This window comes from Protopterus annectens, chromosome 1.part1, assembly GCF_019279795.1.
Source record: "Protopterus annectens isolate FY-2018-M chromosome 1.part1, PAN1.0, whole genome shotgun sequence".
NCBI lineage: Eukaryota > Metazoa > Chordata > Ceratodontiformes > Protopteridae > Protopterus > Protopterus annectens.
Window position 1 is genome coordinate 43033315 of NC_056726.1, and position 19486 is coordinate 43052800.

Consider the following 19486-nt stretch of genomic DNA (forward strand, 5'->3'; position numbering starts at 1 on the left):
CAAAATATATAAAATGAATAAACAAATCTTTACTTTCTAAAACGAAATGCATTTATTTTATTATGACAACTAAATGAAGGAATGCTTCTCTCTCTCTCTCTCTCTCTCTCTCTCTCTCTTTCTTTCCTTGCAAGAAAGCAGATTGGGGATAGGAATCAATTACAATACATTTTGATCTGCAGATTCTTTCCTTACATTAGTAAAATAAGTAATATATAAATAGGTTAAATGTAGACAGCACTACAAGGGTTTTAAAACTTCATAGGGAATGTTTAATCCAATCCTTCAATCTTGCTGATATGCCTTGTGATGCCCGTGCCCTGGCCCAGCAATCAAGGAGCTTCAATCCTCACCACTAACACCAGAGAGGGCATCTCATATACGAGGAAAGGATAACAAATACACACAGTAAAGTGCAATTTCCCTTAAGAGAACACAGAGATCACATTCAGTCTGGGGCTGGTCGCTCCCTTGCTCTCCGGGTCCCCAATAAGACTCCCCACTGGCACAGCTATAGGGTCCAGATAGCATAGTGGGCAAGCTAAAACCTCTAGCACCCTCTCTGTCCAACCAGTGCTTCGTGTCCTTGCTCAAGTAGCTGACACACACACACACACACACACACACACACACACACACACACACACACACACACACACACACACGCATTTTGAGAAGAGTTTATACAACCACACAGGCACTCCTGGGGAAGGCTGGCACAGTTTCTTCAGCTGTGCTCCTTTCTTCCACACTATATGGTAGTTCCACTTGCCACCACCCACTAATACTTATCAGCTAATCAAAGGCCTTTAAAAGGGTGTCCAATTATTACTGTGCAATATTATTATCCATTTGGTTGTTATGACTAAACAGTCAAGGCTTATTTAGAGTGACTTGGACAGTAAACTCTATAAATATGCAATGTACTCTAGAGCTTAAATTATCTCTACACAAAACAGCCACAGTTAAAAGGGTTTAAATATTTAATAATAAATAATTAAAAACACAAGACAATACTACACAGTGCTACTCAAGAGTTCAGAGATCACACAGAAATACTTAAAATAATTCAGTAGAACAGGTCTGACATCACAGAAAAACACTGAGTCTAATCTTTCTAATTTCTAGCTATTTCTAAAAGAAAACACAAGTCTAAGATAACTTACATATGAGCAAGACAGTGCTGTGAGTTGGATGGTCAAGACAAAAATACTCAATGCCTTCTGAGTCTCTCTGTTTACATTACTATTTTCAGTCCTGATTCCCATTACATAATTTCACACTTTCCTGATGTTCCCAGGCTGACAGATACTACATTCTTGTTATCTTGCAGCTGCAGGAAACTACATCAATAAAAGACATTCCACATGTAAATTCTAGTAATTATTCCTTAAGATAAAACAATAGGCAGGATGCTTCACTCCAGATTTACCGATTCCAAATTCTAACTTCAAAGGGACAGACATGAAATAATTTTAATTTCAAAGGACAGACATGAAATGCTTGTCTTAGCTTTCGTTACAGCAGAGGGAATGTTGTTACATTTTTTTGAAGTTCAACATTTCACAGCATATTCTTTCATTTAAGAAAACAAGCCTGTATTTCAACATTCATATTTACAAATGACAATTATGTACCAAATTCTATTTGACTAGGCTGGCAGCGTTCACCCATCTCTACCAGTCTTCACATGCCTCTTCATTAAATGTAGTGTGCATAATTTATATTCTCTATAAACATACTCTGTCTATACTTTACCTTGTGCCAATCAATGGCCTTTAGGAGTGGTCCTCTGAAACCTGTATACACAATGTATACAATATTCTATTGTCACATGTAGCTTAGTCTTTCACCACATATTCAAAATATAAAACTAAGTATTAATGCCAATCACTAATAAAGTCCCATTCAGGGCTGCTTTTACCTCCTAGACTTTGGATACTTGGGATATAACCCCTCCACCAAAAAATGCAAAGCAAAAAAAAAAAAAACATAAAAATAAAATTAAGAATACTGACTCTCTTAAAAACAGCTCCCATGCATAAACAGTATTGTTACCATTAAAGAAACTACTCTAAAATAAAATAAAAACTAAATGTACATAGAATTACATGACCAGAGCTTGGTAATTACTAAAATACAAATCAGATTTAAAAAGGTCCAGAGGCACATTTCCAAACAAGCATTCAACCAAAATAGTGCCAAATAAGATAGAAATAAAATAAAAAAGTATGTAACATAGAAACAAATAACTTTTTCTATTAAAAATGGATCAAATTCTTTACATCTACATACAGTTCAAAGGACAAACTAAAATGCATCAGTCCAATCTATGCAATAAAGTAATGTTTAAATTCAGAAATAGTAAGTAACACAAATTCACAGCAGTAGCTCAATTCCAAATCCTAGAGCAAACAGCTGGCAATGACAGCGTTTTGCAACAATCGCTTTGATAGATCCCAGACTTATTAATGGATACAGAGCCTCTAACCAGATGAATAAGAGACTTGGACACCTGTGAGGACCTAACATAGATGCACATTAGAATATGAGTCTGGATGGTCAAAAGAAGAAAATAAAAATAAAATGAATGAATGAACAATTAGCATTGAATAAAGTAACACATCTCTCATAGGTTCATAGATTAGTACTAGGCTACCTGCCCTTGTGGGCCAGTTTAAGCCTAGCAAATTATCCCATGTGAGATTCAAACTCTGCACCTTGTGTCTGTAAGATAGACACCTTAACCACTATGCCAACCTCCCTCCTGACACTTTAGCCCTATTTATTCATCAAAAAAAACATGACTAAGCAGTGAAACTTTATGAAGTGTCATCAATGAGACAGGACAATGGCAAAGGTACCTTAATGACTAATAAAAATAAGTTATTCAGTCACCATAACATTCCGTCTGAGTTGTTGCTTTTCATTTGTCTTCAACCATCCCTCCCTCCTTCCCCCTGCCTTATGTGAGCTGCGTGGTTATCTAGCTGAAAAGACATGGCCCTTTCCTTTGGCATATCTGGTAGCCATAGACCTAGTAGAATTTGCTTTAATATGACCTGGCAGAGATAATCCTTTAGCTGAATATGCTAGGAGTATGCATTGAGAGATCTAATAACAATGACCTTCAATACAGGTTTCCCTAAAAAAGGCTTAGAGTAGGAAACAAAAAGTTGATCACAGTTGCAAAAGGCTTTTGTTCTGTACAATAAAACTGCAATTGTCTATGAATATCTAGCAAGTGCAATTTATACTCTCTCTTATTCTGAAAGTTTGGAAAGAAAACAGGGAGATTGATAACCTGATTACTGTTTGATTCCGAGGCCACTTTTGGAAGGAAGGACACCCTGACTTTATGGAAGATCATATAAGGAGGCTCAATCTATAAGGCTTGAAGCTCTGACACTCTTAGCTGATGTAATGATAATCAGGAAGTCTGTTTTCCAAGACAGGAACTGCAAATCCACCGAAGCAGCAGGTTCAAAGGGGGAAGAAAACAAGGTTTGGGGGACCAAAGTAAGGTCCCAAGGAGGAGCTGGGTCCTTGACACGTGGCTTAAGAATAAAAGTGCCCTTCAAAAAACTTTACAGAGCTTAGAAGAAGCTAGGGTAGCTGAATTATCCCCTATGTGGAAGTTAGAAATAGCCACCAGCTGAACCTTAACCACAGAAAAGCTGGCACTGTGTTGAAATATACCTGCCAAAAACTCTAATTGCAGGCACTGGGGCAGTAAAAGGATCCAAGTCATGCTGAGATGCCCAAATCAAAAAATGCTTCCACTTTCTAAAATAAACCTTCCTACTGGAAGATTTATGAGCCACTACCAATATCTTCTTAACTGGAGAAGATAGCCCAGGAGTCCTAACTATCATGGGAACTGAAGCAGCCAAGCAGTAAGCTTCAGGCTGGCCAGATCTGGAAGTGGAATCCCTGAGGGGTGTGAAATCAGATCCGGAAGGGGATCCAGCATCCAGGGAGGATGCACTGCATGAGACCACAGAGAAGGGGACCATAGTTGGCAAGGCCGGAAGGGGGCAATGAGGATGACTGAGCTCCCTAGCCATTGCGCTTTCTGAATGAACTGTGGAATCAAGGGAAATGGAGGATAAGCATAGACAAGACCGGAGGGCCAAGCATGAATCAGACCGTCTCTGGGCGACTCCGCCAGAATGCAGTTCAGAGCGAAAAACTCGCTGCACTTCACATTGGAAGGAGTGGTGAAGAGATCGCAAAAAGGCTTTCCCTATTTTAGAAAGATCTGTTTCGCTACTGAAGGATTCAGAGACCACTTGTAAGGCATCAGGATAGGCCTGCTGAGCCTGTCCACTAGAATGCTGGACCTCCCCGGAATTTGAGTTGCCACCAGAAAATGGCCAGTGGAGGTCACCCACTCCCACAATCTCATGGCTTCTCAACAAAGAGGATAAGACCTGGTTCCCCCCCGTTTTTTGGTGTACCAGACTACTGACACGTTGTCTGTCTGGATAGCAACTGTCCCTAGGGGAAGATGAGCATGAAGAGCTTGCAACACCAATAGCACCACCCTCATCTCCAGAAAGTTAATATGCAACTGGGTCTCCAGGGAAGACCACGTGCCTTGGACTGTCCTTCCCAAGCAATGCCCCCCCACCCGAGAAGGGAGGTGTCTGTGGTCACCATGGTCAGCGAGGAAGGAAGAATAAACAGACGACCCAAAAACTAGTCAAGGGATTGAATCCAATAGAGAAGAGAATTACTGCAGGCTCGAGACAGATGCACAAGATGGGACAATGGTAGATCTAGAAATGACCACTGGACCACTGGAGCCCATTGGAGCACCCTCATGTGTAATCAAGCTGTGGGTAAGAGGGTGATCGTGGCCACCATGGACCCCAATGCCCTTAAGACAAATTCTGCTGGGGGAGATTGGGCTTGAAGGATGCACAAGACATGATGTTTGAGGGACTGAAGTCTGTCTGGTGTCAAAAAAGGCCTTGATCTGAATGGTGTCTAACAGAGCTCCAATGAAATCCAGAACTTGAACTGGTTCTAATAGGGATTTGTTGAGATTTGTGGTGATGCCCAACTGGTGGGCAGTCTGGCTAAGGAAATCCCTAGCTTAGCAGAGCAGATGCCTGGAGAGAGCGGAAAGGAGCCAATCATCCAGGTAGGGGAAGACCTGGAAGCCCTGCAGCCACAGGTGAGCTGCTACCACAGCTATAACTTTGGTGAACACCCTGGGGGCTGTGGTGAGACCAAAGGGTAGCGCTCTGAACTGGTAATGATTGGCCCCCAGCCGGAAGCGGAGGAACCTCCGAGAGCATCAGTCCATTTTGCTACGGCACAGAAATAAATAAGACATGCTGGAGGGACAGATTCATATCCCAGAGGCTCCCCTCACTCTGGAACAAAATCCCAATCCATGTTAGGCAGAGCCCCTCAATGACCCTCTTCAAGAGAAATCTTGATGAGTGGATGGGAGATCGTGGGTTTACCCCTGGGATCGCTTCTGTGTCCCTACTAGACAGAGGCACAGTAAACTAACCTTAAAAGGACTATCTTCTGTGACCTACTATACAGAGGCACAGTCAACTAATCTAAAATGGTGACGAAAGCCAAACACACTCTGGCTAGGCTTATAAATGCCCTAGGGCAGATAGCCTAGTATCAACCTATGAACCTATGAACCTATATGATAGTACACGTCCTGGAGGTCCACTGAGCACATCCAGTCATTCTCCTGTAGAAAGGGCAGGATAGACTGGAGTGTGACCATCCAGAATTTCATCATGGTAACTGCCAGGTTTAGGGCTGACAGATCCAGGATTGGTCTTAAGTGCCCAGTCTTCTTTGGGACTAAAAAGAACCTGGAATAGATGCCTAATCTGGATTGGTCTGCGGGGACAGACTGGATGACTCACTTTTCGAGCAGCTTGGAAATTTCCACTGCTTCCTCCACCCTTTGTGCAGGTGGAACATCCAGGAGGTGTTTCAGAGGGAGTGGTCTCTGTGTGAAGGGGATTGACTATCCTCTGGATATGATTTGCAACACCCAACGATCGTCTGTGATGGACTCCCACACCACTGGGTGTAGCGAAAGTCGATCCTCGACTGCTTCTAGAAATGAGCAGCCAGGCAACCCTTCAAGGCTGCTGCGCAGGCCTGTCTGGGAAAGAATCCCGAGACCCTTGGTTCCTCAGACCTCCTCTGCCATGAGGGTGGCGTCTGTCAAATCCCCCTCTGCCTCTGGGGGAAGGTGAGTCCTGAGCATCCTAGGAATTACCTTGAGACTTCCAGAACCACATCTTCTTCACCCCTCACTGATTCCTGAAGAAGGTTTGTTGAGGGGTTGAGAAGTGGATTCCAAAGGCAGAGTCTTCCCGTCCTTCTTGCTCTGGACCAGTGTGTTACGTACTGTCTTTCCAATGAGAGTGGAACCATCACGCAGGGCATTTGCAAAAGACGCCTTGAAGGGCTCTGAAAAAGTAGAAAGTCGGAGCCAGGTGTGATGCCTGATGACAACGTCTGCTCCAGCTGCTCTAGTGGCGCCCTCGGTAGCGTGAGATAGAAGCTGCATAGAGGTATTGGCAATGGAGGTGAGGGTGGCCATCCTAGAGGAGAAAACCCTCTTTTCCTCCCTCAACATGGACCCTGGGGTAGACTTGGTGACCTCTTTAACTAGGTCTCGCTGAAGCCTAATCACTTGTGCCATATAGTTCAGCGCACATACCGAGAACATTGCTGTAGCGTAGACCCACTTCCCAAAACAGCCAATGGTCCTAGACTCTTGGTCCAGCAGATGGACCATGCAGCTCTCCTGTGCAAGTTCCTTCTTGGTGGCCACTGCCACCACCATGGCATTGACAGGGTATCCCTTCGACCAGTGCGGTTCATCTGATGGGGAACTGAGGATCTTATCAGTGCATTTGGGGATAGGATCCACGGGAGGGGACACCCAGGATGTAGAGGGTCCTGCGCCAAACACCTCCAGGAAGACCAACTCGTCAGGGTTGGGCTTTTAGACAACCACCCCCCACTCTGACAAAAGATCTCCATGATCACTCCAAAGGAGACGTCCTCTGGGGGTGACCGAGGGGAACCCTACCCCTTCCTCCAAGTCGATGTCCTCCATGAGGGACTTTGGCAGGGAGCCTAAGTGCATCCTTTTACACGTGTGTTTTCGAGGAGTCTCCTCTGGGGGGGGGGTCTCTGGGGAGAACTCAAAAAAGTCCAGCTGTTCCTGTGGTGGAACTAACTGGGGCAGAAAGGAGGCAGGCTGTCCTTGAGGGGCCAGGATGGCGGAATCCAGGCTAGACACAGAGGGAACCAGGACAGACACCGAGGACAAAAGCATCAAGGATCTTGATGGAACTGAGAGAACCCTCTCCACTATGTCAAAAGCAGAAGGAGAACGCACCCCTGGAGCTGGGACTGTAACCGCGTCTGTAATCCTCTGAATCAACGGGGGAGCTGAAGCCGAACAACCAGGCATTGAGACTCCGAATGAACAGCTCAGCTGTGAAAAATTCAGAGCCAACACCACCACATCTGATCTGGTGCCACGGCTATGACTCCAAGCTGGTAGGAGCCGACCTGCACAGAGCAATGCTCGGCATCAAGGTACACGGTACCATTGGCGCTGACCCCTTGATGCCGAGGGGCCTCAAATCCAAAGACTCCAAAGCCGGAGGTCGGATCAGAGAAGGAGTGATTGGGATAAAGGCAGACTGCATGCCCCCAGCCCCGGAGGGGGAGGGGGCAGGCAAGACTCCCATCTGAATCTGTGTGTGGATGAATCTCTGCATCATCCTATCGACCTTGGCTTCACAGGGGGTGCGAGTGGACCTGGCAGAAGAGGCCACCGACACCAGCCTAGAGAAGCCAGAAAGGGGGATGGACCAGAGACAGCTCCAGGAGAAGCAAGGAGAAAGGAGTCGGGGGAACCCAAGCTAGGAGTCGGGTGAGATTTCACTGGCGGCTCAGCTGAGGAAGCCCTGTCGGGGGACCGTTTGCTTAGCCTATCCTGGTCCCCGGTCTTCTTGGCGGGAGGTTGAGTCCCAGAAGCTGGAGCGGAGGAAGTAGCAGAGGAGGAAGTAGCAGAGGAAGCTGAAGTAGAAGCTGAGGCCTCGGTTTTAGGAGGATGGAGGAGGCCCTTAAGGATGAGCTTATTCCTCCTGTCGATCAGTGCGTGGGGACTGAACCCCGTGCAGATCGAGCAGGAGGAATGGGCTGTGGGACACCTAAACAAACTACATGGACAGTGTGGCTGTTCACTGGGGTGAGTTTATGGCCACACTCCAAATACTTTCTGAACCTGTCTTGGGTGTCTCAGCTATAGTAAATGGAGAGAGAGAGAGACCCAAGGCACTCACACACACACACACACACACACACACACACACACACACACACACACACACACTCTAGAGAAGAAATAGAGTGGGGAAAAGCAGAAGGCAAAAACATTTATTTTTTTTATTTTTACCTGATGACCAATGCCTTACCACGAGAAGAAGGAAAGGGGGTGAAAGGGGAGATAGAAAGTTAGAAAAGTATAGCTAAAGCACCAAAAACACTTACCCAAAACTGTCTAGAACATGGACCACGATGCTAGAGTTACACGTGGCAAACCAGATCGGAGGGGGGGAGAGGCAGGGGCGTTATGGGTAGGGGAGGAGCTTGGAGCACAGAGCTGATACTGGTAAAAGGAAGCTGAGTCGGATCCGTCCCCGATCCGTGTCCTACAGGTTGAAGACCAAATGGAAACAACTTCAGATATGACCATATAGAACAGCAGAATGAACAGCTGACTTGCAGTGTGTCCAAAAAAGTTTCACTATTTATAGCAGACTGTAGGATGGCAAAAGATTTAATCTGAAATTAAATATCATTTTTAATACTGATTTTAAAATATTTATCCTATACTTGTTTCTTTTCTTTTACTTTATAGATTAAAGCCCCAGAAAAATGAAGAAAGTTGCTTTTCAAATGAAGTGATTTTTTTTTTCCTGCAACCCTAAGGGTAATAAAATCCATCTTGAAAATATATCAGTTTAGTGAAGATAGGTCATGGAGACTGGTATTTGAAAGGGAAGCCCTTACAAGCTAACATACCCTTTCAATCAAAACTTTAAGTATAACTTTTAGAGAATTTGCAACCACAGTAAACACCCCTTGCATAAGTTGACTCAAATTCCTATGTCTTGAAATGCCTTCCAGAGCAAACATTTTCTCCTGCAAAACTCGATGTCTGACTCAAGGTCTTTTAGATATACCTGTTCTGATTTAACATGATCTTCAGTCTCAGAAATGTGCTTTTCTGATTCATCTAGCCTTCTAAGTTAAATCTTTTACTGCAGATTTAATTTAACTAGTCAGTTAAAATCTTGGAGAAGGTCTCATATACTAGTGCTAATGTTCATTTTAAAGCATTAAATATGTGACATAAATCTCCTTTGGATTTTGTACCATTGCTTTTTTTTCCAACTTTGAATCCAGCATATCTGTTTTTTAGATATCAAATTATTATCTAGAGTCACTGGAGGAACACTACAGAACTTATGACTTTATTTCTATTTTTTCTTGTTGCAACATTCTTTCACATGACTTAGTCAGGTAGAGGACTCATTGAGCTAGATAATTCAGCTGCAGTAAATTATAAAAGAATTGTTTGAATGTGATTAGAAAAGCTGTACTGCAAACAGCTTGAGGCTTAAATCAATTAGAATGACACATAACATTCTCTGCCTATTAGGTTAAAGGAGTAAACACTACCTTTGCTTCAGTGTTGCCATCTTGGTAAGTCCCACTGATTTCTTTCTAAAGTGGTTGGCAAGTTCAAGGATTTACTTTCACTCCAGTAATAAGTTCATATTTTAACAATATTCCCATTTGTGACACTCTTCTCCTCCTTCTCTGACTGTACTCCATTTTTGTAGGGAGGTACTTATACTAAAAAAGAAATATAGTGGTGTAGAGCAGTAGAAACGTTTCTGAACACAAGATGTGGACAAGATCACACACCAGTTAACTTGGCCCAGATCTTTAAAACACATTCAAATACAACTAAGAGATCTCTGAAATACTTAAAGCTGCAAGATCAGCCTTTGCTTCTCATCATACTATGATGAAGGAACTGTAGAGTGGTCACATATTGCAGGATCAAAGACAGAAGAGCTCCTTTGTAGTGGCTAGGCTGCATCAACAGCTTGCACTACACACACTAAACAAAGCATCATACAGTCTGCCCTTGCTGCTTAACTACGTTTATATGATATAACCAAAAGAGATGGAATTATAAGTTTTGATACAAAAATAAAATGAAATTCAGGACTAAAATTACCACCTCAAACATCAACAGATGGATTGGCTGGTAAAACTTGCCTGCAGTACAGATCAACTTTCTTAGTAACAGACTGCTCATTTAATAAACAGGTAAAAAGTACAGTTGTGTACACTTACCATAAATGTAGATGTTCAAGTGTATTCACTGTTGCAGTCATCACATTTGGGTTATCCCTGCCAGAGTAGCCCTCGGCCTGAATACCAGAGGCTTAGTATTTCTGCATCAGCTGCTGTTGCTTCAGGACTGACGGTAGGTCGTCAGTAGTATAAAGTAAGGTAGCTGACGCCATTACATCAGTTTTTTGTGCCCTAAACTGTCATGAGCCCCCAAGTAGGAGCCAAGTTCTGGTGGAAGAACCTCACCAATAGAAAGTAAATACCAATATGTCCCTTAGAAAGGAAAGAGAAGAGAGAGGGATGGAGGGAGGGAAACCAGGACTGCAACAGTGAATACACTCAAACATTTACATTTATGGTAAGTGTACACAACTGTACTATATTTTTCGTGTTTCACTGTTGCAGTCATCACATTTGGGTTGATTCCAAAAGGTGAGCAAAAGGGTGGAGGCAGTCAAACAAAATAGGGGTTGGGTAGGATGTCCTGCAAGACTGCAGAGGCAAACCCTGCCCTGGATTTGGAGAAGAGAGGCAGGTGGCAATGTTTGATAAAAGTGTGAACAGATGTCCAGGTGGCAGCCTCCAGGATGTCCCTGGTGGGGACTCCTCTGAGGAAAGCTGCAGAGAGGTGGAGGCTACTCTGGTGGAGTGAGTCCTGCCCCCCTTGAGGATAGGCTTTCCATGTTGTTTGTAGCAGAAATGGATGCAGTGTGCTATCCATTTGGAAACGGTTTGTTTGGAGATGGCTTTGCCTTCTGCCCCTGTAGCAAAGCTAACCAGCAATTGAAGGATTTAGTCCTGTCTAGATAGAATCTGAGCTGTCTGTGCACATCTAAGAGAGTGCAGAATCCTTTCCGTCTTGTTCTGGGGATTAGGAAAAAAGGTATGCAAATGAGCAGAAATAGCAGAGGCATGAATTTTTATAGAGGAGAAAGAGAGGCCACTGTGTAGTAGGTCAGCTAAGTAATCCAGGATGAGAGGGAGGGAGGGCTGTGCTGTATTGGCTCCTTTAGCCTGGATCCAGATGCAGAACCTTTTCCATTTGTCAGCATAAGACTTTCTAGTGCTATGGCATCTGGCCTCATGGATAACATCTAGAACCTTTTTACTGAGGTTGGCAGACTGATCCAGGGTTAGAGAAAAAGCCAAGCTGCCAAACTGAGTGTCTGCAGTTGGGCATGCATGAATTCCCCTTCCCTCTGGTTCAGGAGGTTTGGAATCTGAGGAAGATTCCATAGTGGCAGTGGTGACAGGCTGCACAGCAAGTGGTACCAGTGCTGGCGAGGCCAGTCTGGAGCTATAAGAATTGTCCTTGTTTTTTCCTCCTTTATTTTGAGCAGTACCATGGTGATGAGAGGTAGTGGAGGAAACGCACAGACTGATAGATTGACCCAGGGGAAGGACAGGGCATCCACTTTCCAAGCCATGCAGTGATGCTCCTTGGTGCAGAATTTGATGAGCTGATTGTTGGTGTGGGAGGCAAAGAGGTCGACCATCAGGGTGCCCCATTTCTAAGTTATTAGGGTGAAGGTTCTTCTGTTGAGCTGTCACTCGTGTGGGTCCAGAAGATTTTTGCTTCATTGTTCTGCCAGAGAGTTGAGACAGCTTGGTAGGAATTGTGCTAATAGGTGCAGTTGCATGACAGAGGCTGTGTGCCAAAGGGTCATGGCCAGCCTGCATAGAGGGTAGGAGTGAGTCCCTCCCTGCTTGTTGACATACCACATCACAGTGGTGTTGTCTGTTTTGATCAGGAGAGCCCATGGGGAGTGAAGGGGTTTGAAAGCTATCAAGGCATGCTAGACAACCATTATCTGTTTTTGGTTGATGTGGAGAGGGACTTGCTGTAGGCTCCATTGACCCTGTATGCACCTGCCGTCCAGGTGTGCACCCCAAGCATAGTCTGATGCATCTGTGGTGAGGGTATGGGCAGTGGGGGGTGGTGAGAAAGGTAGCTCCTTGTTGTGGGAGCATGCTGTTGCCCACCAAAGAAAATCTTTTCTGAGGCAAGGAATTATAGGTATAAGACTTTCCAGGTCTTGACAGTGTTGACACCAAAGACTTTTTAGGTACCACTGAAATTTCCTCATATGTAGTCTGGCATATAGAATGAGCAGTATGCAAGATGCCATGAACCCCAGAGCTTGCAGGATCTTCCTTGCAGATAACTTGGGCCTGGTGGCTAGTTGAGAGACGTAGGCTGTAAGGAAAATGTGTTTTTCTGGTGTAAGGAATGCCATCTGGGATGCTGTGTCCAGGCTTGCTCCCAGGAAGATAATCCTTTGGGTGGGCACCAATTTGGATTTCTTTTCATTGATTGTGTACCCTAGGGAGGTTAGTAGAGTCTTTACAAAAGCCAGGTGCTTGAGCAGCTTTTCCTGGCTGTCTGCCTGAATAAGGCAGTAGTCTAAGTATGGGTAAATCTGGATATTTCTTTGTCTGCAAAAGACAATGGGCGGAGCCAGACATTTTGTGAAAACTCTGGGAGCAGTAGATAAGCCAAAGGGAAGCACAGAGAACTGAAAGTGTTGATATCCTGCCCTGAAACGGATATATTTCCTGCATGATTCTCTGATAGGAATGTGGAGGTAGGCCTCTTTTAGATCCAGGGTGGCTAGCCAAGCGTCCTTGGAGAGCATGGGTAGCAGCTGCTGGAGGGTGAGCATTCTGAATTTTAGGATCACCAGGAAGGTGTTTAGAATGGACAGATCAAGGATTGGGTGCAAGGTGCCCTCTTTTCTGAGCAGCAGAAAAAAGTCTGGAGTAGAAACCTTGGCCTATCTGTTCTGCAGGAACGTGCTCTACTGCCCTCATAGAAAGCAGGGAAAGGATTTGCTTTTGAGCCTCTGTCCACTGGTTTGGAGGTAGACCTGGAAACCCTTTTGGGGTTGGAAGGGTATGGGAGGAAAATTTGTATCCCTGAAACACTATGTTTAGAACCCAGTGGTCATTGGTAATGGTGGCCCAGGTGCTTGTGTGAAAGGAGAGTTTTCTTCCTAGGGGTAAGTGAAGGTGGGCAGATGGAGGGAGTTGGGGAGGTGAGTCATTGTGAGTTCTTACCATACGAGGGTGGCTTAGAACTGCCTGGTTTTGCAGTGGAGGTAGTCCACTGCCTAGATGTCTGCATTCCCTGTGGCTGCTGCCTGGGGGAGTCTGGTTTCCCGGGGCCTATGCTGGACTGGTTTGGAGGGAGCAGGAAAGGGCCAGGGTTTGTTGGGACAATGCCCGCTGAACCTGGGTGGCTGGACCTGTAAGAAATCCTTAACTGTTTGCATAGATTTTGCTTTTTCTGCCATTTTTTTAAGACCTCTTCTGCCTTAGTGCCAAATAAGTTGTCTTTGTGCAGGGGGGCATCCAACAACTTAGATTTGACATGGTCTGGCAGGAGCTGTTCCTTAAGCCATGTATGCCTTCTAATGACAGATCCAGTGACTGCTGCCCTGCAAAAAGCTTCTAGGGCATCAAAACCACAGTGCAAGGTGTGTTTAGTTACTTGAGTTGCAGAATGCATTAACTCTTGTAATTCTTTAGATTCTGCCCAAGCAGGAAAGGAAGACATTTTTTTGTTTCAGGAGTTCCAGGGTATGTTGCTGAAATTTTAGCATATGGAACTGACAATTTAGTGCCCTGAAAGCAAGAGTAGCTGAGGTGTATACTTTTTTACCCCATCTGTCTTGTGCTTGGGAATCCCTGTCTGAGGGGGTGGGATTCTTAGCAAAGGTTGCTTTAATCCCTTTAGGCCCTTGAAAAATTACCTCAGGGACAGCAGTAGGATTTTTAAAAAGAAAATTGTGTGAATCAGGGCCTTTATAGTACCTGACTGGTTTTCTGGGAGCAGGAGGGTGTGTGGCAGGAGTCAAGCTAGATTCCAGGAAAACATCCTCCACAACATCCAGGACTGGGGGGATGGCCAAGGGTCTGTGCTGTGCAAGATCTAGGAACTCCCTGAGTCTCTTTTTAGACTGAGGGTAGTCTTGACTTTCCAATTGGAAATGCTCCCTTAAGGTATGCAGGGTTTCTCCAAAGTAAAAATCGTCTGGGGGAGAGGCTGAAGGGATAGAATCCTCTGCAACAGAATCCTCATAAGTAGACAGGGGTTGCATGTCTTTATATTCAAAAGCATCAGAGTCATCTGACTCTTGCTGAGGCAGAACTACAGGGGACAGAACTCTATTCCTTTTGGAGGGGGTAGCTCGGTTTTCCCCCGATCATAATAATAAGGTCTTCTGCCATTTTACGCATCTGAGACTGAGGCAAGGAAGCAGGTGCCTGGGAGTGGGTTGTCGGTTTCTTGGGTGTGGTTTGTACTCTGGACCTAAGAAACATGTTAATTTTCTAAAGAACGTTAGTCATGAAAGAAGACGTCAGTTTGTGTCAAGAATCGGTAGTGCGAAGTACTTCCTCGGAAGCCGGTGTCTACTCAGCGGCTCCGGATCCATCCAAGGTAGAGACGACCACAGGATCCTTAGTCGAGGAAGAGTTTTGCTGCATACCGGACTCCAAAAGGGTCTCGATAGCCGCCTGCGAATCCACAGAAGCGGGCATCAGGGGCTGCGAAAGCACCTAACTGAGGACTGGAGAACTGACAAATAACTTAACTGAATCATCGTCAATAGGTTTGGACCTGTGCAGTCTGTCTCTCTTTATCTTTACGTTTTTTTCAGATGATCTGCTGTCGGATGGCTTACCGAAGCGATATCAGAATTCGAGGACTGTAAGCAAAAATATCTGGCTACAATAAGGGCCCGACAATGGATAGTTCTGGCGTAACAGTTGAACAAAGCACAGAAGCGACAACGGGGGACGTCGTGGTCTGGGCCTAAGCAAGTGACACAGTAAAAATGGAAGTCTCGGTGGGGTATTTGCTTTCCACAGGCGAAACAATTATTAACTTTTTCTGACATCTGTTAGTGCAAGAAAAAAAGGATCCCCAACGACGTACTTAGCTTTAGAAGACTTTAACTTCAATTCAGTAGACGAATCTCAGGTAGCGGCCGACCGGCACTCATGCGAACTGCTTCAACTTTGGACTCCATGGTAAGAAAGACTGATGTAATGACGTCAGTTGCCTTACTTTATATTACTGACGACCTGATGTCAGTCCTGAAGCGACAGCAACTGACGCAGAAATACTAAGCCTCTGGTATTCAGGCCGGCCGAGGGCTAACCTGGCAGGGATAACCCAAATGTGATGACTACAACAGTGAAACAAGAAGAACATCTTACATTTACATTTATTAAGTTTGGAGAAGTTAACATCTGGAGAGATGAGAAATGATAAATGTAAGGAATGGGATAATAATGTGAGATGCTGAGTACAAACTGGATATTTTTATCTAAACCCATGCTCTGAGGTCACAGTGCTAGCAGACACGTTTACCTGATTAACCACTGTCTTCATGGAGACAACTCCTACATTTATATATGCATTTATCAATGTATGTGTAAGTTCTATGTGTGGGAGAAGGAGCACAGGACTGTAGTTCTAGGCAGTCAATTCCAGTGAATGACTTTCTTACATATCTATTTCAGCTATGTAATAGATTTAATAGTAGTTAATTAGTAGATTTAGATGCAAGATTCTGTGTATACCATTAGGTCAACAAACCACGCAGTAGCGAGAAGTATGTTTTGCAGTTCTGACCATCAGCCAGCCATTTGGGGCTCCTTTCCTCCTCAGTCAGAGGTGTAACTTACTCCTAGATGAGAGGGCCCCTCACAGATAGCTGGACAGTGAAGGGTGGGGAGCAGCGCCTAATTGTTTTGGACTGGGGACTACATAAGTTGGTACAAGAGCTGGTGTCATCATCCTAACTCCCATTGTGTAAGCCTGAATACAGAAGAGTCCAAATTAAGGAAGGAAAAACTAAAGCCCCATTTGGAGAGAAGTGTAGTTGATGTATTTTGGAACAAGGACAAGAGACTACGTTTCAAGTGCATGAGTGCAGGTAACGCATGGCTACAGTGCTGGAAGTAACAAATGGTGGAGGACAGCAGAAAGTATTACAATACCAAAAAGAAGATGATGTCTTTTCTAGCAAGTTCAGTTATGTAATAGAAGCTTCCATTGCAACCCTACTTCTTGATGCCAATCAGACATCCCAGAGCTGCAGATGAAGAGGTGTATAACAAAGAGCAAAAGATATTTATCAGAAAGGTTTTCACCTCCGAATCTAAAACATGAGTGATTCAAAAGTTAACTCACAGGATTTATCTTCAGAAAAGAACTTTAATCAGTTCTTACCAACATACAAGAACTGTCAGTAAAAATGGCAAGATGGGCTATAAATTGGACGACTTCAAAGAGAAGTGTTCAGAACAGATGGAACAACTACATGAGATCTTAAAACAACAGAGATTCCAGATATCTGGAATTGAAGATGCATTAAATGACATGGAAGGTAGGGTATCTGAAGATGAAAATAACATTGAATTCCTATCAAGACAAAATACTTTACACTTTTAAATAAGATTGATGACCTAGAAAACAGATCTAGGAGAAACAATATTCACATTTTTGGTCTTCCTGAAAAAAAAATAGGAACGGAAGTGGAAAGTTAAGAAAGTTCAGTTACAGATGTGCTGTTCTGAACTGTTTGGAAGTTTCTAGAAGGCCAGTGCTTGCTAGGGCTAAAGGGAAGTCTCTGTGTTCACCAGTGGGAGTGGTTAACACTGAACAGCCTGTCTGTCCCTGGAGGAGTGGTTACTACCTAGAAGCTGTAGTTTTATTGGCCATTTTGGGTCAATTCTAAACTCCTTGATCTCTCTCTCTTAAAACCCTACAACTCTCTTTTTGCGCGGTTTTGCACACTGAGCAGCGTCGGGCAGTGCCGCCTAAACAGGTTTAAACTATTCCAGGCTCCATAAAGTCTGCTCTTCACTTTTTCCCTTAGAACTGTTCAAACTCTCAAAGTAATCACTCTATTCTCTTTCTAAAGCCCTGCACTTGCTCAGCTCTTATAAGGAAACACTAACTAACTAAAGCACTACACCCTCCTTGACTTCTCATAAGTATTAGGCTCCCGATTGGTTCTTCCTGATCAAGTGAAAAATCAGTTCCCTTCCCTAATCTGATCAGTAAAAAACCAGTTCCCTATACTAATCTGGTATGTCCAAGGGTCAGTTTCAAGGTTACTCTCCAGTCCAGCTGGTGAATCTGGGAATTTTGAGGCAATGTTACAATTGCCTTATGTACACAGACAACTCTCTCCTCCTTCCAACAAACTCTAATACATGTGAGAGATGCAGTTACACAGCCAAACTGGAGGCAGAGCTCTCTCAACCCAAGACTGGCACAGTCAGTCAGGAGGAAAAGGTAACCACCCACACCACAAATCCAGTCTCACACAGACCTATTGCATCTGCATACCCAACACATAAACACACAAAAACATACTCGGAGGCTCTAAATAAAAATCTGCCTAAACAGCAAAGACCTCCTAAGCAGATATCCAAGCAACAGCCACCCCTCAACAATACCCATGAATCACATATCTCACAAAATCAGTATGCCTCACAGTCACAGCCCTTAAGGCCAAACAACACACCAAATACACTTGTTATAGGGGACTCCATTGTCCGGCACACTGAAGTCCCACTCACCAGACTGAACAAGGAGAAGGTCACTGTAAGCTGCCTGTCGGGTGCCAGGATCCGCCACATAACACAAGCACTCAGGTCACTCCAAAGCAAGTACAAGTATGACTCTGTCATTGTCCATGCTGGTGTGAATGACCTGAGATGTACCTCCCTGGACTACATGAAAAGAGACATACAGGAGCTCTCTGACCATGTAGCCCAGGCTGGTATGACCTTGACCTTGAGTAGCATCTTGCCCTCATCAAGAATGATGCCACAGTATAAAGACAAAATGATCAGTTTCAACAATTGGCTAAAGTATTCATGTCATTCAAAGGCGATCCAGTGTCTGTCAGCCTGGGATGACATGCTCGACAAGCCACGTTGCTTCGCTAGGGACGGCTTGCACCTGTCACCCTTAGGCTTTCGTATACTGGCCAAGGCTCTTGCCACCCCCATAGTGCCTTTTTTAGGCAAGGCTCAAAGGACAAACCCACCTCCATAGACAACCCAAGGATAAAAAAACTAAAGATAATGCTACTCAATGCCAGAAGTCTAAACCTCAAGATGCACGCTCTCGAGGCTCTCCTCAGTATGGAGAAAATCAATGTCTGTGCAGTAACAGAAACCTGGTTCAAGGCTCCTGAGAGCACCCCAGCACTACCAGGTTATAACTCATACCATGCGTTTCGGCCCCAAAACTCGGACCGAAGCACAAAAGGAGAGGGAGTATCTGTATTCATCAAAGATACCTACACCTCCAGGTTAGTGGCACTGCACGAAGCATCGGAAACCATCCATGTGCAACTAACAGTGGGCAAAACTGCCTTTCAGTTTGTAGCCTGCTACAGAACACCCTCCCTATTACAGGAACCCCACTTGGCATTCCTGAGAACACTGGAGAATAAGAAGGTCTCTCCAAACACTATGTTATTGGGTGACTTCAACTACCCAAACATTGACTGGGAAAACTACTCAAGCCCAAACACCGTCACGCAACGGTTCCTTGAATTTATAAACTCTAACGCAATGGAACAACTGGTCACCACTCCCACAAGAGGGAACAACATACTGGACCTGGTCATCACCAACATGGGGACTCTATGTTCCACACCAGGGGTAAACCCCTCATTGGTAAGATCAGACCATAAACAAATTTCCCCTGGACATCCATATCCCATCCCCACCCCCAGCCAAGGAAATCACTGTAAAGAATTTCTCAAAAGCCAACTTTGCACTTCTCAAGACTGAGGTGGAATCCTTCAAAGTCGCTGGGCAAGAGGATAATACAGCCCAATCTGCAGAATCCTTTACAAATGCATTCTATGAGCACCTGCAGGAATGCATGGATCATGCTATCCCAAATAAAACCAAGACTCACTCCTCCAAAAACAGGAGACCGGTCTGGTGGACCCCAGCCATAAATAAGCTATACAACAAAAGGAGGAAGCTACTACATGACAGAGCA

At 44.5% G+C, this 19486-nt stretch overlaps 1 protein-coding gene across 4 annotated transcripts in view; it reads right to left on the bottom strand.

Annotated features, from left to right (window-relative positions):
- Positions 1-19486, bottom strand: part of ARHGEF10 (Rho guanine nucleotide exchange factor 10) — a 2254368-nt gene that overhangs the window by 806176 nt on the left and 1428706 nt on the right. The gene's annotated exons all lie outside the window — the stretch shown is intronic.